Source organism: Ruditapes philippinarum, unplaced genomic scaffold (genome assembly GCF_026571515.1).
Source record: "Ruditapes philippinarum isolate M1 unplaced genomic scaffold, ASM2657151v2 ctg311_1_1_1_1, whole genome shotgun sequence".
In the NCBI taxonomy this organism is placed as follows: Eukaryota; Metazoa; Mollusca; class Bivalvia; order Venerida; family Veneridae; genus Ruditapes; species Ruditapes philippinarum.
The window spans coordinates 282,325-306,339 of NW_026864451.1; the positions used below are offsets into that span (position 1 = coordinate 282,325).

A 24,015-nucleotide genomic window follows, 5' to 3' on the forward strand; every position below is an offset into this window, starting at 1 on the left:
TAATATGCCAGTTTTAACGTATTACTCTAAATAGTATGTCATTTTTGTAACGTATAACTCTAAGACATATGTCATTTTGTTAAAAAAAATACACTTTTCTTCCCTCTTAATTTACACGACATTTTACGAGTGAATCAAACTACAATTTTACTATGTTACCATTTGATTTATTACATACTTACTGTTTTGACATCATTCACAAATGATATCATTTATTATATTTTATTTTGATTTATTATGAAATCTGTCAGTATAGAAAAGTTGTAAAATTATCATGATCCATATCTATGTAATCTTCATTTGCTTCGGGAATCAAAGATTTTTTATTAATTGATAACGCCAACCTTTGCCATTTTAATTAAAAGCAAGTTAAAGGTTAGCCACTTAATAATATATATATAATATTAATATATATTTCACACACACTTGATAAATAGCAGTTGTTCGTAAGTGGTTAAAATAAAATAAAGTGGTATAAATGTATTTTGACTTATGTATTATATAGTATGAATATCATATGAGCCGCGTCACGACAAAACCAACATAATGGGTTTGCGACCAGCATTGATCCAGACCAGCCTGCGCATCCGCGCAGTCTGATCAGGATCCATGCTGTTCGCTATCAGTTTCTCTTCTTGTAATAGGGTTTGTACGCGAACAGCATGGATCCTGATCAGACTGCGCGGATGCGCAGGCTGGTCTGGATCCATGCTGGTCGCAAACCCATTATGTTGGTTTTGTCATGACGCGGCTCATATGATTATGATACTTGATTACTACAAATCATGTAAAAAACGTAAGAAAAATTGATAAATAAAGCATTTCAATTTAAATTAATCCAGCAAGAGAAATCAGTCAAGCGTTTTTATCTATGATATTAGTTTTAGAATGGAAAATATATAACGATTATTAATTAAACAAATAATAAATGTTTCTATTTTTGCTTTGTTTGGTTTTACGGCGCACTAACACAATTTAGGGCATATGGCGCCGAAACAGCAAAAAATGATGCAGGCTAACCTCGGGTCTTACAAACGTAAAGCAACTCCAGGGATCAATATCACTTCACCTGCTGCGGCTACAAGATACGTAGATTTTAGTAATTTGAATCAATTATGTACCCTCTTAGGAGGGTTAAACCGTGGCTACAATTCTGATGCCATTCCGCCACAAATAAATCATTGAAGGTCAATTCAAGAACATATTAAAATAAATGCTTGATACTGTCTTGTCTAGTTTGACTTATTTGGGACTGGGTTTCGTGCACGGTGTTCTCATTTCGTGACCTTTGTATCCATTTTTGTTTTGCTGAATCAAATTGTGCTGAGTATTAATATTTGTCGTTCCAGATATAAGCAAGCTATTGATTATCATAATATTATCAGCATTCCTTTATACCTTACAATTATCTAAGTTCTCTTTGTGCACAATGCTACTTTAACCAAATACCTCTCATAAATAGAAATTCTAGTTCTCAGCATTTATTGGAGTATAATAACAGCAAATGCATCTGTTTCTTTCATAGAACGCCTCAATGTTTCACTTTAATCACCAACTTTCTTTCATTTAGTGCATATGCGAAACGCTTATATCAAGATTTAGTATAAAATCTAGACAAAAACTAGACAAAGCAATTCTGATTAAAGGCTGCATGAAGAACAAAGCTTATTTTTATGTTTCTTTTAAGCCTTTTTATGCATTGCTTGCATTCTATTTCAGATAAGACAGTCAAGTTGATGTTACAAAGAACATTTAATGCAGGACTTGAGTTCAAAGCGTACGAATTTTATAAATGCTTTGTGAAAATATTGGTGCCACATATCATCAAAAGGAAAAAAACGTTAAGAACGCAAAAAATGCGTTAAACACAAAAAGAGTGTTACTATAAAGATGTTCAATCATAGCTTTGTACAAAGAAAGTAATTTACTCGTTGCAAACGCTACAAACACTTGACATAAATTGCCAAAATGAGGTCAAAATATGCAGCCATAGCCCTAAGTGCGTTAGTCACGATGTAGAAATATGGTGATAAAAACTGCAAAATCAGCCATTTTTTCGCATATAACATAATTTTCTTGACTTTATATGTTTTGCTTTTCTTAAAATCTTCATATAATTTTTCCAGTTCGATTTTCTTGAAATATCTATGCTTATTTGAGGCACAACGTTTTTGAATGTGATTAGTGGAATTCTAACGGAAAGCTGTGGTTTCTTCAGTATAAAGTTAATTTGTAGTTGAGTAACAAAACATTACAGACGATAGACTACTCAAATTCAATCTTAATCACAGTAGAAGTCGCGCACATTATTATAAAGTATAGACTGCTTAAGCCGGTGAATGGGAGGGGACATGGACAGTAGTATGCACTAACAACAACGTTCTGTGAAGCACAGAACTGGTGTACTCAAACAGAGTCTGCAACATAGTTTGTCGTTTTGAACGGTATTAAAGCATTCCATTTTTCTTATTGAAACAATAATAACATCATCATCATCAACAACAACAACAGGATAATATAAATTATAATTGCTGTTAATTCTAATAATGTTGAAATGGTAAATTCGATGCGAGGCAGGACCATGTCGTGACTTTGCAAGATTTGCAAATTGGATCAATTCGTCTTATGTTACGGAAATCACCGATTTGATCCCACTATATAACCACCATAAATCTATATGAATACCAATCAAATTCTATATCTGATAAAGTGAAATCTAAGCAAGGTTGGTTGATTTCGTATTATTTAATACGTCTTAGGTTAACAACCTCCTTTATATGTCCCCTTTATGAGACTAGGTCACAATGTCTTTCTGCTCTAAATAGGTCAATATATATACATTATGTGTATATATTAAAATAATTATTTATACTTCCCTCTTAAGTACTTAAGTATCTTAATGATGCATTGTTAACGTTGAAGTTTTTGTCTGACCTCTTAGAGGAAAGATTGACAAGTTGTAAGGAAAAAAGGCACATTATGGAGTATAGTGAAATACTTCCTCTAATTTTAAGTGTTTAATTTTTATCATGATATAAATCACTTTAACATTTGTTTGATATTATAAAACGCAACCTAAGCATATTTGTTTTGTCTTGAAAACAACAAATTAAAATAAAAAAAGAGCAAAGACTAACATGAAAGAACAACGTAATCAGTACGTAGCACCAATATTAACTAGACAAATAAATACACAGGCGCACAGAAGGACATCGTGCAATAACAGTCAGTTATAATGTAATTTGACGTTGGTGGCCTTTCAATCCTCATGGAAAAGTTTTATAATTCCAATGTTAATGGCGGTAATGGTGTTTCTTGATAATCTACACTTATGCCTTGTGTATAGACCCGATCCTATCATATTCATTTCTTGAATGTAGCAGCTTACATTGACAAAGAATAGCAAGACTAAAGATCTGGAGAAAAGGTGATCTCTCGGAAGCATTAATCACAACAAAAGTATATGCAGGTTTGATTGAGTCTGTACATGAGGGTAGAGCAAAGGTGCAACAGCCATCACTGCCCCTAGCAACTGCTTGAGCGGTACTCAATTATCAACGCTAAATGCGCTGGAATCATAATACATACTTTCTGCGGGTTTTATTTTTGAATACTTGGAGCTGAGACAACGCAATTTATGATGATTACTATTCAATTAAATGCAATTGCAACGGTATAAACAGTTGTAACAATATTTATAGATACATATTATGTATCGGTATATATGTATCTTTTATATAGCATGTTTACTAGTATATACTGTATAATAATTATATAGAAATTATTGTCAGGAATTTATTTGATAATGAATTTAACTTCATAATAAAAAATATAATGAAACCAAAACCTTGTCATTTTTTTCATGAACTAGAATGTACAGGTTTGATGTATTTTAGATGCAAAATTCCGTGATAGTTACAATCATCGTTTCTGTTTCATGTAGACATTCGTGACAAGTTTATTTTTAAGAAGACACCAGTCAGACATTCTATTTCGCGTTTGTATGTGCTTAAATTTGTGTTAACATAAATATTTATGTAAAATAGGTATCCAATTATCATTTATAATCCACATGCCTACTTTTCTTGCCTTTGTTAGTATGAAATAAAAGATGAAACTCTAACATAAGTTGTTATTAAGTTTAAGAAAAAAAATGTTGCTATCTTTTTCGTAATGTAGAGGGCATTTCTTTAGTGAATAGAAATTTAACATCTGGCGAATAGAAAATAAAAACAGCAGCACACTATACAATTTTATTATGAAAACATGATCTAATTTACTTGCAGTAATAGCAATGTTGGATAAAATATCGTAGAAGCCGGTGCTAGGGAGATGACGTGAAAGATATTCAAAAATTAATGATCTCTTGTCAACAAACCGCATCTTTCTTTTTCTATTATTTGCTTTGTTCTTATTGCTATTGAAGGATTACTTTCATTTTGAATGTTTTTTAGGAATTCCATTTATCTTTTTTTGACTATACAAACATCCATACAAAATATAACATCTTTATTATCATGGCTTTATTAGCAACTTAATTATCCTGTTTCAATCATACTTTACAGGGCACTGCAATGATTATACAAATGTACCAATTATTTTTTATTACCACATCATGTCGATCATAAATAAACATTTTATATGCATCTAAAACACTAATTATAACATGTATGACTATAGACAGGAAACATATAAATATTTTGTTTTTGTTAAAGTTTCCTTCCATTTCCTGTGATCCAAAGCATTTCTGGTACATAAAAACCCGTTTCCAAAGAAACGCAAATCGAACGCAAATAATCCAGTTACATACTAGTGCAACACGTTCTGTGTGCAATGCAGGTTGGGAATAACTAAAGACACTTGTTATTTTTCAAATTAATTAAAAAAAAAAAACATATTGAAAGATCTAAGATACTGAAAATGCTAACCCTATATCTATTGTACCTTTGTATCAATTCCAAACGAAGCAAAAATATTATTCATTACTCAACAATCATTCTTTAATTAGTATAAATGTTTCAATGTGTCTTAACTGAAAATTGCTGACGACGGTTTTCTTTAACACCGTAATCGTTTCCCCCGGCCTTTATTTATTAAAAAAAAAAGAAAAAAAGAAAAGAAAAAACACTACGAAAGACTTTATATTTTAAAATTTATACCAATAGATTTTTTTTGGCATTATAGATAGAAAACAATAATTTAAGATGCAGGTTCTAGACTGGAATGAATTGTCCAACCAACAAATGTATATGTTTTGAAAAGGAAACATCAAAAGGAAAACTCCACTGCATATAAATTTTAATTGGTATGTCAGTTATTGAACACATTAGCATACCGAATTACATTTCTCGTCTGCTCGATAAAAATAGAACAAGGGCGGTCTTGTTTTTTGACCTTTTCATACCGCTTAAATATAATATGATATTTCGCTGTTTTTGTGTCTAAAAATAAGAAAGTTTAAAGAGACATTATCTAGTTTAAACATCAATGCTATAAAGAAAATAAACCGTTTTCGCTTTTTGTACACTTTACTTGTAATATGAAACAGAAATAGTGCATTTTTGCATTATGTATCCCGACAAAACATTGAAAGGTAATTAAACATGAAATGAAATTGTCGACTAAGCACACGCGATAGTACAATTTAAGAGGCTTAACTGAAATAAACACGCAAGCAGATTTTGAAATGTAACTTAAGAAGTACTGTTAAAAATTAGAGATGCGTAAAGTGAAAATCTGCCTTTTGGATTAATAAGATTAAAGTTTGTTTTTTATTGAGGGCAAAGCGGAATGAAAAAATAATCAATTGTGGTTTTCATTTTCAAGTATTTTTGTGGCTGAGACAAGTCTAACCTTTTGAACAATACGGTCTTTTTATACATCTATCTTTATTAGAAAGTTATGTCAATACTTCGACAGCTAACTTTATGACCGAGTTATATAGTTGGAAATTAATAATATATCAAAGCACATGATATTTGTATATTAAATCTAAGTAATATTTAAGCCAGTATGCTGCAATACATTCTCGGTAACTCAGGCTATTTACCGTATACAGACACGAAATGAGTACCCTGGGTTCCGACGATGACAGCAATATTGAAAAAGCTGAATTTTATCAAATATAAGAAAAAGATTTTTTTTTTGTTAACAACTTCATATTACATAATCAAAAGTCAGTTAAGAAACTGTGTATTTTACTTTATCATTGTTTGAATAAGTATATCTTATCTATTGGATTATTGTAAATTTCTGTGACAGTCTTCTTACTTTACATATGGGTTCTTCATTTTGATGATATTGACATTTATCGTTTGCTGGATAATTACCAATTTTACGATGATAATAGAATATGGAATTCACTTAACAAGAGCGCCGCATGCGGTGTTAAAGCTCGTATGTTAACATTCTAAGTTAAAAGGGGCATAACTCATAAAATATAGCTTTCAGAAGTATGACCCTTGTCTAACAACTGCATCGTGAAATAATAAGCAAGTATTTCAAGCCACATGATGATTACATTAAAATGTTTGAATAATGGGTTAATTAAAATTTTTGCACGACGACGATGACGAGTCAGCGAACGTAACAGCTCAATTTTTTCGTTGAAACAGATAAGCTATAGAGGAAACATAAAACAATGCCTGTACTACATATTTATCATCCCATTCTATCTACTCTTATCAATTCGACTAAGACAGTACATTTTTTCATCTCTCTAAAATACAAATTCTACTCCTACACCACATGTAGTAAAAGATGAATTCAATGGTACATATTTGTTTCCATTGCATGTGGTGAAAACACAGTAGAATACAGTGTAAGAAATACATGTTAACAGACTGTTCTTTCTAGCATTAAAATCATTCTCTCTGGGAGGTGCTTGTTTCATGAACGATGAAGATTCTATCGGCTGTATATCTGTGTATAATATCTTCTAAGCTCTATTTATATATTTTGTATAAACAGCAATATCTTAAATCAGATACAAAGATACATTTTTCTCCAATGTCGACTATTTTTCTTACTTTTCAAAACGGATTTCGTGTTGCATTTCCTTTCCTATCTGAAATATTGCTATTATAATTTGGTCTATGTAAACGTAACTACAATTGTCTATATAGAAATTGCACTGCTATCGGTCTGTCACTTTCGATTTATGAAGTGGAAGACATTAAAATTAATTTGCAAAGCCTTCTGGGACACATTTTGATCTTGATATTGTTATCGCTTTATGATCAATCTTATTACTAAAATAGTGAACAGACCTTTATAATAAGATGAATTTCAACATTATCACAAGGCAATGATACATGTATACGTAATTTAATTAAATCGAGTGTTTAACGTTTGAAGAGAAAAGTCAAATAAACAAAAAACATATAGGTCCCGTTTCATTATTGTAATACAACAGTTAAAGTCAACTCATGAACATTTTCAGCTTGACCATGTTTCATATTCATATATCAATTCATTGCAAATGCATACAATTACTGAAAAATCTAATCAATAATCACAAACGATTGAAAGCATAATATTTCAATTACGAACTGGATAAACATTACAATTATGACTATCTTTGCTACATTCATTTAGCTGATATTCAAACCGGCTTTAATGGAAAAACGTCATATTTCTGAGGGCCGTATAAATTGTGCTAATTTTAATATCTATTTCGATTTTTTGGGGTTTCTTTAAAGAATAATAAAAATGTTAACAGGCAAAAAATTATGCATGTCTTTCTTGTACAATGTTCACTTACATGTTTTGCAGAAGCTCTTTTACACATGGAGGAAAAAGTCAAACATTGTGAAAAAGACTATCTTTCATTCGTGAAAGCTTCTGACAGGGGCTTTTGATAAAACTTGTTTGTACAATAAAAATGGTAACTGCATACTGTCTTGTGATTTTAAATGGTTGTTTCTCCAATTCTGACTAGCATTTTAGTTGTTCAACAACGTAGTATGATAAATATAAGATTATGTATTAAATCTTTTTCTAAACACGCAAATCTTCAATATTTGGGGTAACAATTATTTGGTTCATAAAAACGCTGCAAAGCTTGCAATTGCACGAAACGATAATATGTTCAAATGAAATTCCCCAACTTAAGAATGAGTAATTTATTCAAAATGTATCCTTAATTTCTTTTTAAATAGCTCATGCTGTCACATTATACTATCTAAACATGATATGCCTTTTACTTAATGTATCATTTTCAACTTCAGAGATTACCTTATATTATGTAAATCTTCAAACATAATGTCTTTTTAACCTGGTTCTTTACAGGACAATTTAATACTACTAATTCCCGCTCATGATAAATATTGTATAAACGAGTAGCTACATTTTTCTATTGCAAGTAAACGTTTCAATTTCCGTCATTAATTACGCATGAACCATACAACCATCACATTTTAATGGTGTCATCAGATACGTTAATAATCAGCCTTTATCTAGCTACTAAATTACAAAATTGTATGGTGTACATGACACGGTCCCTTACCTAAACATTTATCACAACTGATAATATCTATTCCTTTACGATTTGATTCATGTTTTGATTGAAATGCATCAGACAAGTTGATACGATTGTGATACCCCTCATAAAAAATTCGGTGACTTGATTCGTCTATTTTGAATTTGTTTTTTCTTTCTAGTGACTAACATAAGCAAGTATCTGAATTTTCATTTAACTGTGAATCAACAAGGCCATATAAAGTTATAAATGCTTTGGTCCTTTTGTATTGCAAGTGCTCTTTAGGGCAATTATCATCTTTCTTATCAGCTGCTTTAAATTTTCTTATTGTGCAAGTGCACCTGAAAATCTTACTTAAGATGCTCAAAATGGAAATGGAAGGTGCACATATTTGTTAACTGACTTGCATAAAGCAAACATCGTCAATTTAATTTAACTTTGATTCTTAATAGTCTCATAAAGTGATAAATGCATCTGTTCTTTTGTCTTCCCATTGTACTTAAGCGGGAATCTCATCTTTCCCATTGTTTGTCATGTAAATTCGTACGTGACTTCATAATTTTGAGATGTTCGTTATTTACATAACACACACACTCCAAGTAAAGTGAAGGATAACCCTTTTAAAAGGTTTTTGAAGCGGCTAGGAATAGCAATGTTCTTTTTGCACGTACAGTTATACATTAATGAATTTTTTGTTTAGTCTTTGTTTAGTCTTGGATATTTCATTGGGACAAACATGAACATGCTTCACAAAATTACTTATATCTAGAAATCTCTTGAGGTTTTGATTGTTTTTATTCCGTTACATGCTTTAACCGAAAATGATTAGCATTTGCTACCATTATAGAGCCATGTCCGCATGTAATGTCATGCAGAGTGACCTGACCCTTTACCTTTGGTAGTTTAATTGATATTGGAGACTGGGACATTTTGAAAGGCTGTTCTTAAATTCGTAACACAAATTCAACCGGTAAAGAGATAAAAGGGAAGTTGTCTATTATGGAAAGTTAGTAATGTTAAGAATGATTACGTTTATAGTATTTAATATTAGATATAACAACAAATCACGAAAGAACTATACATGGAATGTGTTGGCAAGTGTGAGATACATGCTCGATCCGGTATTACATATATCTTTATAACAGATAATAAAATGTTCTAGAACAAAAAAGCATTAATCATCATATAAATGTTCATTCTAAATCACTTAGAATTTTATCAGCATTTTGATACAAGAATATCCAAAAGAAACATTTCTATTGTTTTATCAATATTTGAAATACTAATAGAAAAATGTGACTACAATAGATTAATACATTTTAAAGGGTATGTTTATGTTATTTCATCTTATTCGACTGAAATAAACTTGTTAATTTTAACTGCAATCATAACCATATACTAATGCTTTCGCTTTTTCTCTCTTTAATGTATTGCGAGTAGTAATGTAACGATATTCACATAAAATAACTATAAAACTGTAATTATGTCAACCAAAAAAGTGAAATAGTAATTGATACAATCTGATTCGGATACGCTTTTAAGCACGCAATGAACATGTATAAAATATTTTTAAAAAGTGATTTTAAGAGTTTAATGGTGTATAAAATTGACTGACAACCCATGGTATGATTTGTTATTATTTGATGCAAGGTGGATCGTAAAACCTGTTTCATTTTCAATATTGATCGTTTGATTCGCTGCAATTACAGTTTCATTTCAAACTTGCACGACTTCATTTTTTTGGCAAATTATCTAACTGCAGTTTTGATATGTATGATATATATAAATTTGAATAAAGCATTTACACCATTAACGTACGTATTTTGTTTTCCTTTATTCCATATGACGTATTCATATAAAAATCGAAAAATAACATAGTATTGGACCTTATTAAAGACATGATAAATACGCTTCTAAATAAATTTGTGTGTTTGTTATTAGTGGTCGATCCATCGAACGGGCTTCTCTGGCTGGGTAACTGACCAGAAATAGCCAATTTCTGTGCAAATGACCAACTACTAACCCTACATGATAAATCGGAGCTTCCTTATACATGTATGCACTAATATATTTTTTCAACACTTTTAAAAGAGTCACTTACCTAAAGTTGAAAGTCAAAGAGGCATCATATGAAAATAGAAGAAAGAAGAAAAATATGTAAACATTTTCTCTCAATCAAACAAGATTTATTTTCAATCATGCATGTCAGTAGTTTTGACCGTTGAAATGGTAGCATTAAGATTATTTTGTATAACTGACTTAGTGCTATTAAGTCAAAGTAATTGATAAATACTAGTTCAAACATTCAACTGAAATATATAATTTTCCACTTTTTAGGTCGTGTTTAAAGTAACCCTGAGACTTTAAGGTCATGTGGCGACTTTCAAAGCCCATCCTTGCTTTCTTTCAGTCACGTGTGTGTACCTCACTAAAACAACTGATGTCCAAGAGCTAGCGGGATAGTTTCCTTACATAAAAGAATATAATGTCCCTGTCAGGATTCGTATCAACAACGTTGAGCGGCAAGCAGTTGGAAATTTGCAACCCTAACCACTCGGCAGTGAAAGCCAACGTCATTGTATTTGTCTGCCAAGGTGGTTAAGGTTCCTTATTTAAAAGCACTGGACCTTCACCCTTGAACTTTTCAGTAAGCTATCTGAAGGTCGGTTATCTGAAGGTCGGTGATTCTCTCTATGGGGATATTACATAATTGTAGCATGACAACCCTTCAGCAAATAGACAGGTAATTCTCCTAAGGACAATGTCACCATTCAAATATGATCAATTTTAAAGTAAAAGGTTATGGCCTGAAACCCTTAATTAGCAGTTTAACATAAATTATAAAACATAGGCATATGCGATCATTTTAATGAAAAAGATTAATATATAAAACCCTTAATTAGCATTTAAACACATAATAGATAGGCCTATACTATTATGTCACATTATTCAATAATGTAAAATGCAGATTTTATTCAAGGAAGATCGTTATGTTTGGTATGTATGAATGACTCGTATATATAACATTTTAAATAACCGCATCATTTCCTTTCATATGCGTTTTGTAATTAATATCGTGCAATACTTTCTTACTTGAAATTCAAGTAGAAAAGGAAAACGATTTAGGACGAACAAGTGTGCTAATTATATCATGTTCAAGTGGTCCAAGTGTTATACAGTTGTCTTCAAGGACCACCGCCCTCCATCTGTTAGATAACCGACAGTTAATTAAGTTAGCTCATAACAAACCCACACGGAAAACAATGGTTGGCACCAGGTACGTTTTCCTTAATAATACAAGTATTTTGAAATAGTGAAGTTATAATAATTATTATGCAATAACACTATAAACTGTTTAGTAAGCAAACGCTTACTTACGCATATAGGTATTACATAATGCACGTATTACGGTTTTGCTATTAAAGATCCTGTAACACAGACTTTTTATGGTTTTATATCATAAATATGATGCTCAAAAAATAGATTTATCAATTTTGTAAGTTCAAAAAAGCATTATTTATAAAGATATTACCGAATTTAACATTTCATGTAAATCAAAAGAGTAATAAAAATTTATTTTCTTTAAAGTCTAAGTCAAAATTTTTCAATAAGAAATGAATGCATATATCTTAATGATTACATATAATATGTTCAAATATTTGCAGTACATATCTTACATATTCTTCGATCTTTGAAAATTGTTTTATAAGCGTAATTATATACATATATATAATTTCACTTAAGTGTGGTATGCAACCTCCATTACAACATACAGGATTTTTATTTTCCACCAACACAGGTTTCAAAAAGAAGTGAGTGGAAAACATGACGAGTGAAATCCTAAAGTCCCAATATGTCATAAAATGTTATCAATTTTATTTCACAAAAACTTTTTTGGTATCTTGTCACCGTTTTGCTTCTTTTGCTCTGTTGGCATTTGGTATAATCAAAGTGAATTAGCACTTAGTATGGAAGACAAAGTACTACTTTATGTATAGTTTGCTACCTTTGCGACACATTACTGCAAATTCATCGCTACTTTCAACTTCCTTCAGCTGTTGCACATCCAAAATGCTCTATTCTATTATTTCTGAAGCATAATGTGCATTTGAATTATAAACTATCCCGGAATGTAATAAATATTGGACTTAAAATGTTGAAGTTGTTATAATGAACATTCTTATAAAAAAATAATTTTCAAATCATGCTTTTAGGCACTGTCGTTCAAACGATAACCAAGTTTTATTCTCAATCAGTTTATCAGTGTTAATCAATAAACCCCTAATCGAAAAATGCTTGGTTTTGATTATCTGCTCATAAAAGTGATCTTAAAGATAAAAAACCCTTCATTTTTCGGAGCAGATAACTCAAAAAGAAGGATTTTGGCTTCCATTTCTCATCAATTTGTTTCAATAATAGTTCTTTTTAATCACGCAAAGTATAAAGCAAATTCTCCTGGTTCGTTTCTGTTGTTAATTGTTAAATAAAATTTATCATAAATAACAAATAAAAATAAAACAAATGAAGTATCTAAGCGAAAGAAAAACGATATGTTGTAAATAACATTAAAGCTGAGACATTTAAAAAGCCAATTTGTCTTGCCAAAAGAACAGCACCTTGCGCTGCAGCCAAAACAGCTCCACCTGTTTGTGTGTGCTAATTATATCTATTTTAAGCCTAAAACTTTATTAGAACATTTTGTGTGCAACATTCATATCCTTCTCATTAAAGTTATATATAAAGGGCGTAACTAATCATAAAAAATTATATTGTTTCTCAGATATGTATCGAGCACTGCTTATATAGATTTGGCGCTGATTAATGACGTCACTAACGATAGAGAAATGCTCCCCGAGACACCTGCTTTGAAATGTTATAAAAGATAATGTTCGTTAATTGTGTAATTATAGTGCTTAAAGAAGTAAGCGCTTATTTCAACCACCAACTGTTCTGTCTGTAAAAAATATTACAGGGTGAATCTATTGATAAAATCATTTTTTATTCCCTGAGAGGTTCTGTTTGCTGTTGCAACTTTATAAATAATGTTTAAATACAGTTGTACTCCTACACCTTTAAATCGAAGCTTTTTTACAGTAAAATGACAGTTTACGATTTTCAACAAAATGTTTGACGTTCTTGATTTATGCCATGAATTGGCATTTTGTGCGCGTAAATGAGAGATAGTCTGGTGGTTAATTTGTCTTCCTCTTAGCTCTGGAGCCTCAAGAGAGGTCCAATAAGGTTTCATTCCTTTATAACAATCCATCTGAATGTGTTTAACCATACGTGCTTATTCTTCCAATCATATTAGCATTGTAAAACATCAACGTCTTTATCAAATGCATTACTCAAATAAACAATCGTTACCTTTAAATACCACGTGGTGCTTGTATATGTGCGCTTTCCAATTAAGACCGAAGAAATGGTTTTCCATATAAACTGCCATTTTTTTTTAATAAAACACTGTCATCATACTGAGATATAGGGTTGAAAATGTAACATATTTTCTCTTTGTGTATTCAAAAGATGTTTATTTTACATATCAAAAGAGACTTATAGTAATTATCAGCTTTTATCAAATATCAAATTTGAGCGTTATATATCTTTATATTAATATTAAATATGCAACATCAAAGTTTCAATTACGTAAACCTTAACATATTTAAGTGTTATGTGCAGATGATATGTGTTGATATACTCATATCTAAAGTTTTATATTTAAATTTTTACATATTAAGATATTTGATACATATTTATCTTGAGAAATGTAATTTTGTAATTATGAATATAGTTTATATGCATTTAATTACATGTGTTTCTATGATTATGTTACTAATGATTATAATGAGCATTAAATAGAGAAAAAATCCAAAGAACAACACGCAAAATGATGCTGCTGGATCGGTCCGATTAATCCTGTGTCTAAAAGGTAGTGGCAATTGCAAGCTTCCGTCTACGCCCCCTAGCGCCGGCTGAAGCAGAATTCAACATTTAACATGAACTGGTAAAATTTTGAATTTGAAACATCTGCAGATATGTTCAATAAATATTCAATAAATACGTGTATTATAATACGTCTAAGTATTCAATCTCGGTGGTGCTATATGTCCATGATCATTCGGGATCATTGAATCTAGTAATTGTAGTGTTGTACATGTAATACCGCTTAAGACGGTGCTAGGGGGCGTGCCAGATACTGCGCGTTCCAAATTTCCTCGTGAACAGACCCCATTTAACCAAGTTTGCAAATTCCAACATTCTCCTCGAAGGATCTCCTCCTTTCTAATTATTTCGGCTCAAATATAAAATAAGGTCATTTAAACTAGATATAAACTACATCACCTTTGAGTCTGCAGCAAGTCAGTACCAGTGTCACAAGAATAAATACGGCTTGAGTTCAAGATATCTGTACTGAGGCACAATAAAATATTATCGGCCATCTCTTATTGAAATTGGTATATATATAGTACACGAGTATATCTTATACAAATTTAACACAAGTAGAAATATCATATTTTACATAAAATAGAAAAAACGGCAACATTGAAATAGCTTTGAATAAAAAAAGTCTTAATTCTTTCCAAGACAAGCAGCCGGTATTAACTACAAAGTAGAACACATATAAATGGATAATGGCACCCATCTTGACTTGTTAATTACTGTATACTATTTCTTCTTTAGAAATTAAGCTAAGTAAAACGTACTAAATCATTACCACAGTAGCTTATATCTTTTTTACTAATCACACTACATTCTCCTTTAAGTAGCACAACTATGTACAGAAACGCGAGCTATGTAAGTAAAGTACAATTCCTGTAATAAAGAATTAGGAACATTTGGCAAACAAATTTATATTGCCCCAAAAACTTCTCTAATCATTATTATCCCCAACAGTAAAAAATGAACAGAAATTATTTTTATTATCCCCATTTTTAAAGCTAATTAACTACTAACAGGTGCCCGTGGAGACAGGCACTCGGTTTATTGCAGGAAACTATGTCTGCAGAGTTCATAGTTTTAGGCAGTTTTAACTTGCATGCTTAAAAGCAAGACTGTGTGAGATCAATTTGAACATACACTACAGGCATACATTTCCAAGCAGTCACAATCAGGAATAGTTGGACGGTGGGGTGGGCCCGTGAACTTTACCCCCCCGGCACCGTATATCTTTGTTATCCTATTTTGCAATGTAAGCATGAAGAAAATGTCACTACCATATAATACCCATAAAAAGCACGAATCAGATGTGATTTTGTTCAATAGTATTTTATTCTTCCTTTAAGACTTTCGTAACAAAGTTTTTCTGTTGCTTTATTTACTCATCTCCGCCTATTTTATAAACTATTTAAATATTTAAATGTAAGTGAAAATGCATTTTGCTTTGTATTAACAGAATATTGATGAAAACAGATATTGTATTGATTTAAAAAAGTAGAACATTTATTCATCGAGTACTGTACATGATACATTCTCAATTTTTATTACCATTTCAATCTTATAAAGCAAGTTCAAATATTACATCAAATATACACGGAAACCTACTTATAAATCAATTAATCTTTTTTTACGATTAATTAAAATTTTAAAACAAGCCTGTTGTACTTACGCAACTGAATAATCAATTCAAGAGGAATATTAATGCAGCATAAGCTATATTAAGAGGGTTTTTATTGCCTCATTTGCTGAATAGGAATGCCATTTCACGTGTGAAAGTATACAACATTATCCATACTGCAAGATGTATTACATGTGTAATAGATATCTAACTGATTAAGTAGTTTAATTATATTTTAAATAGTCTCAAAAAAACTTATGAAATTAATCAAAGTGCACATATTTGAAATAAACTGATTATTCAGCATTTCTTTTAAAAGAACCTCTTAAAGGAACTCAATTGAGGTCCAAAAGCCTAAACAGATAAAAAATAATTATTACATAGATCAACTGAGGGTTGTTGAAGCAGGCATATATGCACACAAAAAAAGATAATTAAGGAATATATTCAGAAAAAAAAATCAAAACCCACCCGTATTTGTGTGCTATACCGATTTGAGTGAAATAACGTTGCAACGCTATTCAGTTTTTCACTATAAGAATACTTATTTTGGAAAAACCGGAGTAAGCGAATGATCTGAAATTGTCCAAATAATTTATTGGTCTAAACCTCCATCAAATGGACTATTTATCTCGAAACATTATATCCAGTCCCGTCATAAAAATTCCCTTTAAGTAGCACATTCAACAGTATCATTTCCTATCTATCACTTGCTTCAAGCCGATGAATTGAAATTATAAAGTTAGCATACTTTTATATATGTTTCCATTGACTAGAGTTATGTACAGCAGCATTGTAACAGGGCAATCAACAGCCCCTAATTGGTACTTAACAGCATTTCTTAAATCTTCACGCCTATTTATCTTTTTATTGCAAGGTCGAAATCTGATTATGTGAATAATTTGATTATGTTAGGCAGACCATAAATACAAATTATAAAAATAACCTATATAATTTGCACTTCATGGTAACATGAATAAATATTACATTCAATATGCAATGAAAACAATGGAGCGTCTGTGAACTTCTCTATTTAAATTGACAGTTGTCAACTTTACTTACGCAAATTGCATTTATTCACAGGCACATTTAACATTATAACCAAAACCATTAATTATTTTTGTCTACAACTGCTTCATGTACATCATTATTTCAGTAGAAGTTTTTAATAACTAACTCCAAACAAAGGATCATACATCGGTGTCAATTGTGAACAAATAAACGAAACATAGGCCAAAAAACCTTCGGAAACAATTGCTTCTTTGTAACATATCATTATGCCTAATCAAAGTGTAAAATGTATTTCAGACGAATGCCTTCTAATTGTAGTTTTTTTCACCATTTCTATGATTAAATGTTGAATTTTGCTTAAACCGGTGCTAGAGGACGAGAACGGTACCTAGCTCTTTCCAGCAGGCTCAATCAAGCTGAGCCTGCAACATTGTCATTCCGTTTTTCTCTATTTTATTTCATTTCAGTGTTGTTGTATCATGCTTCTCCTTCGAGATAACTGATTCCAGCAAGTAAGTGTTGAAGATTGAAAACCACTTCTGAAATCTGGAAACAAAGGGTTCCCTCGGAAGCATTAATCATAACAAAATAACATGAAAATTGCAGACTCGGTTTGATTGAGTCTGTACATTAAAACCGGTTCTAGTAGGCGTGAGAGATTATACCCTTTTTAGATTATCTCACATGAACAGACTCAATCAAACCGAGTCTGCAATTTTCATGTTAATGCTTATTTATGTTGTTTTTCAGTGCTTCCGAGGGATCACTTTTTTACAGATAAATATTGTCTCAGATATATCTTTTTTTAACCATCGTAAATAAAAAAAAACTTAAATTGTAAAGTCTCTACAAGGACAAAAAAGTCAATTTGTATAAAAATGTATGGCATGTTTGAACTTAAACAACTTAATTGGTAAATAAACTACAGCAGTTTAACAACTTAAATCATTAATATTACGTATGTTATTTTCTTATTTCATTTCGTGTTAAACACGACTTGAGTTGTGCATAACAAACCAAATAATTTGAAATAAATATTATTCTAACAGAAAACGAAGGGCGTTTTGTCTAGCGTAAAGTGTTAAAGTTAATATTTGCATTTTCATCAAATTATCTAAATGTGAACGCATTTTATGAACCATGTTTGAAACCTAACACACTTTTATTTACCAAATGTCACAGTTCGTGTGTAACTGTAAAAAGTAGTCGAAGTTGAGATGGGGATGGTATTTACAAAAGCTTACTCATCAAAATTATCTTTAATATCAATTTTAATAGACGGTTTCTTCTTTGGATAGTTTTGTGCGATGCTGTAGATTTGTATCTACCAAATCAGTATATATCACAAGAAGTGCATTGGGTGGTTGATATGAAACTTTAAAATGGATACAACTACATGTAAACATTCTGAAAAGGTGACTGACCCGTCGAGAACAATGGCATGCAAACCAAACAGTCAAATAATCGCATACTCGCTTGGTAATTTGCTCTGTATCAGAACCAACAATGGACAGGCTTTTAAAACTTAGCTTGAAAAAGTTTCAATTAAGCAGTTTTGAACATTCTTAAGATATACATTTGTTTTCTGTTTCCTTCCGTTGATTTATAAGAATTTATAGAAATGGCAACATCTCTCACTCCCCCTCGCACCGATTAAAGAGGTTTATATCGTAATTGAGAAGTTATCAATTATCCGTTTTACTTTAAAAAATGGTTAACACTGGCGTGTTTGATATACAGTTGATTATATTTTATTCATATCTTAAAAATCTGAACATTTTTTTTATTTATCTATGTTCATGTACTTATACAATTGTAGTAAAAAACTCGATTTCTAAAAACTGATAAATGATATGTTAATTCAAAATAAAACATCATTTGTGACAAAGATATTATCACTTGACTGTGAAGTTAAACAGTTTTATCACCTTTGTAGTCATAAATGCTATATTGTGATCTCCTTACTTTGAAACTGATAGTTTTATATATAAAAATAATGTTCATTTTTATTTTTCTTTCTCGTTTTTTTTACATATAGGTGTTGTAAGGCCAAACAAAAATAATCCTGGATCCTAAATGAAATACAAACTTTCCCCGGTGTCCCAGTGCCTCTCAAGCTACGGATCTTAGGTTAGAGCAACATCGGGGTCACGACTATGTTTCCTTATATAACAACAATACTGGTGAAATTGAGTAATCGGGCTCGAATTTGGTTCCAATTCATTTTTAAAAATTGACTATGGTTGAACAAAGCATATCTCTATCTTCTCTTATAATACTTTATATTAAGTAGGTAAAGTAGGTATCAAAACGTCCAAAATATTGCATTATTACAGAATAATTTACAGTGCAACAAGGTGAAAAACTGAGAAAAAAATGCAAAATTTATATTAACCGACACAGCAACTGCCAATGACAATCATAAAGGAAACAGACCATTTCTTACTTAATTGACGTTTTGTCATAATTTAGCCGTAATGGCATATTGTTTATATGAAACAAAAATATAAATAGCTCCTGATTGTTATATATCAGTAAGCGTGCAACAAATAAGCTTAACGAACTGTCATACTTTTTTTTCTTCTCGAATTTGATTTCCAACATATTATAGGCAAGTGCTCATAGCAATAAGTTTGTCACGTGATCTTGTAATTTCTTACCATTTCGTATATCAGTATGATATGTAAATGATATGATGTCGAGATTATACCTGATTCGATAATATGGATGCTTTAGTATTTTATACTCTTTTCTATTACATCACCTAACAGTTTTTATTGCTATAAAGCATGTTAAAATACATATAAAACTAAACATACAATGACTATATAAAAGCAAAGTTAAGCAATTTGGATGCATATTATGTTGTATGATTTACAGCATGTCACAAAATATTCGAATAGAAAATGACAGCAAAAGAATAGTGGTTTCACCATCAACAATTATGTTTAATAATGAATATGTCTTATGCATTCAGGATTTATAGTTGCTTTACTTGCCACCGAAGTTAAGACGACATGCTGTCTAATGCATGCTAATAATATGAATTGAAAGTTAGGATGTCTAGTTAATTCAAGTTGTATATGATAACCACTTTGTATTGATAAACCTGCATTGTAATGATCATATGGATGTGAAAGGTATTATTTTTGCTGTAATTATATATATAGAATCTCGATGTCAGGGAAGTTTAAGTTTTAAATCATACTTTGTCTAGTTGTGTATTTGTTTCAGTACTTATCATTGATTTATTTATATTTCGTAATTTATTATGATAGAAAATAGGACAAGAAGTAGTTTATAGGAGCTCAACCGATTTTTTAGACCAAGAGAAGAACTTAAAAATCAGTGTAGTCTTTTTAAGTTTATCTAAATAAATTTGATATCAATGACGGTTTTGACTTATGTAGTGGTAACGAGTGGTTAACGCGTCGGACTAGTAATCTAAGGATTGCTGACAGTGTAGGCTCAAATCCTGTTCAGGGGCAAGCAGATTTTTCCTTAAGCAAGAAAATTTACATTCATTGTTTGGTACTGGTTGGTTCCAGGAACGGACTCGTCAGTGTTTCAATAAGCTTATAGCTTCCAACACAATTGAACTAAACAAAATTGTATAAACTCAAAGTACATAAAGCAAAAGGCAAAGTCATTTTGTGTCACTGATTAGTTTTACGGAATCGCCGCCCGGAACCTTATATTTCAGTAAACATTTCTTCAAATATGGCAAAAATTACACATAATTTGGCTTCAGTAGTTTTGAATTGCCTTATAAAACAACTTTTATTGATGTGTACTTATAGGTTTATATACTGACTGTCATATTTTCACAAAAGAGAGTGTCAGCCCATCGTCTTTAAAAGTGAAAACAACATCCGCTTTGCCTTTATTTGGATATAATTTTATTCTTGAAAACCTAATCTTCTTTACATAATGACAACAGAGAATTTATTTTCATTATTAAGATTTTATCCTTCAATACAATTGACGTTATCAGTGTTTGTTCAGGCTTATATCAAATAGCCGTATAAATAATATGCATATGAGCAAAAAGCGTATATAGAGAGGCTGATATAAAACGTAATTCCTAAAATCACAACACTTTTCGAAAAAGTATTCCAAGAACAATTAGCTAGTTGTGAAGGGGTACTGTCATTGATAGCTTCTGTTAGTTCTTTTATTAAATTATATCCAAAAAATATTTCATTCGTCATTTGTCATTTGTTATTTTATAAACGTCAATTTTTTCTGAAGAAGAATAAACCTCGAAACCTTAAGAAAAGCGTTTGTTTTTATTGAACTGATTATATATTAAATTTTATCATAACAAGTTTGCAGAAATATTTTAGTATTCTTTTATACCACATTATTCAGCACCTTTTTAATGCTAAACATTAGAGCACAGCAAGAAAATGTGTCTGACATCTTTTTATAAGATGTCTTAAACTTTGATAAAGAATATCCAAAGCATTTTGTAAGCTCTCAAAACAGAGTAATTGATAATTTATCAAAAATTTTCGTAAAAGAACAAAAAAAATCTATTATTTTATATAAAAAACTTGATTAAAAATCCATTAAAAAGCCATTAAATATTTATTTTGATCGAAAGCTACCACCTTGATTGCGACATTAGCCGTCAGGCCATACTATATAGCATTAATCTAAAACAGTACCTGTACGTACGTATGTAAAGTATGGGCAAAATAAAAAAATATGTGTTAATGCAAATCGATCAGTCTCTAGTAAAGAAAGGTTATTAATAATAGATTGTTTTGTAGATCGAACAGTCTCCATTTGAATTAAAAAACGATGAATATAATTTGTTAGATATCTCAACATATCTAGACTGTATCTCAGTAATGAATTCATATTTTTGGGGTTAAATTTAAAAAGAAGTATTGGTTTAAAGGACTGGTTAAAGTTAACCACTGGATAATGCATTTTATCCATTAGAACCTTTACTTTGCTTTTATGTATAAACGGTTAACATTTAATCAAAATTAAAAATAATAGTTAAAATATTTCTTCCACCGGTTTATCAGCATATTGTCTATCAACCAAGCTATTTTGCAAAACATAAAAAATAAGCATTTTCAAAAATAAAAGTTTAAAAAGAGCTATAGTATTACCTTATTTCCTTATGAGTTGAAAACTTTATTTTATATCCGTTAAAAATCCATTCAGCGTTTAAAAAATTGAAATAATGATAATAACTCCGGTACAAATACAACACCTTTCAGCAGCCAGTTACTCGCTCACAGTGGTATACAAGGCTTATCCAACTCTCCGACGCTGTACTACACTAATGTATGTGAAAACGTTCATTCATCCACTTAAAAGTTTCATTACACCACTACTACTGTAATTTAAACGACTGTAAAATCCCCAAAATATACGATTTTACATGACAATTGATAGAAATGGGTCTGTAGAAGAGTTTTATTTTACAAGGGTCTATTTGTAAATAATAATTATAATATGAATAATGCTAAATATAACCTAACAAATGCAAACATAACAAATGCACTTATGCTGTACTTGTTATGAAAATCAAAATTTTAAATTATTCAAATGTGACATGATGCGGTCTGAATAGCCAAGCTGAGAAAATCATTTTGATTTGAAAAGATATCTTGAATAATCCACACGAATAAATTGCATTGGCAAATTTGTCAATACAAACAACAAAATAACATAGCAAAAATTTCACTGATCGTAGTTAAAAAGCACAAATTTGAAGCAGCCTGTCCTGCCTCCAAATTCATGTTTATTTTTATAAAAAAAATAAAAATGAATCGAAAATTATAATTTTGTGAAGTGAAAACAGAAAGATGTTTACAATAAATAAATTGCAAACGGCACTTACAGTCCACGTAAATTACCAACAAGTGGTCAAAATATGCAAAAATACGTAGTTCTGACTACGTAAGTCACGCAGTAGAGATAAGAAGATAAAGCATATTTCGGTAAAACACAGTGATAGTTAGGAGTCATATATATTTCATTAGAAACATTCTTATCGACCTATACATTATCATTACGTAAACCAGGGGGGGGGGGGGTGTATAAGGTATTTTTTTTATATCTTAATGCTATATATATTTTGTAGTTATCGTGTTATAAGTGTAACCGCACTAACACTATAGTCATACATTTTCTAATTGGAAGCGATTTGTCCATGTTAATCGTGTTCTTATAGTTTAAATACATCTATAAAATAATGTCAACACAAACAAAAACATATTCATAGCTTCTTGTAGACGTAACACATGTAATAGAAAGAGCATCGAAACACGAGGCTATCTGATTTGTATGAGGGGGCGTAGCCCCCCGAGTATAAATCAGATTGCCGAGTGTTTTGATGTTCTTTCTTTTTTGTATCATAGTCAAAAATAAAAACACGTTCCCTGTTGGCACAAAATGAAACCCCAGAAAAAAATAACCAATGAACGAGCATCAGAATATGATATTTCTGTCGCTTTCACTGTCTCTGCCGTCACAATATGTAAACCCCAGCAAAAATGAACCAATCAATGAGCATGCTCTGGAGTGCGGGTAACTAATACCTGCACTCCAGTTTTCGCACTGTGCATGTATATGTATACGATTTAATTCTTGACACATTTTCAACAGGAAGGACCCCAAACTATGATACAAGTACAAAATATCTTAGATATTTCTACAATATCATCAAACTTGCACATCCCCAAACAAATACTCTTTAAAATGCACATATAAGATATGTAAAATTAATAAATTAATAAGAAACTATTTACAGTCAATCTTAAAATGTTAATGATACTACCGTCATATTGACTTAGATATAACTGACATATATTAATTCTTGTGTTATAACAAAACTATCACATCATTTGTCGGTTTTGTTATGTAACACTGTATTCAATTTGTACAGTTGGCACGTGATTGTAGCTATGTCCTCGTGATGTACGACTAACACAAGGTAAACTGACAC

General features: G+C 30.8%; 1 protein-coding gene across 25 annotated transcripts in view; it reads right to left on the minus strand.

Moving 5' to 3' along the window:
* LOC132725621 (uncharacterized) overlaps nt 1–22,336 on the minus strand; it is a 164,567-nt gene extending 142,231 nt beyond the window's left edge. For 14 of the 25 annotated variants that reach the window (XM_060710794.1, XM_060710789.1, XM_060710785.1 and 11 more), the window contains exon 1: nt 22,172–22,330. The gene's annotated coding sequence lies outside the window, so the exon portion shown is untranslated. Of the gene's footprint in view, nt 1–22,171 lie in introns of all 25 variants that reach the window. The other 11 variants (XM_060710770.1, XM_060710773.1, XM_060710767.1 and 8 more) reach the window with 2 other exon arrangements.
* Between the last annotated feature and the right edge of the window lie 1,679 nt (nt 22,337–24,015).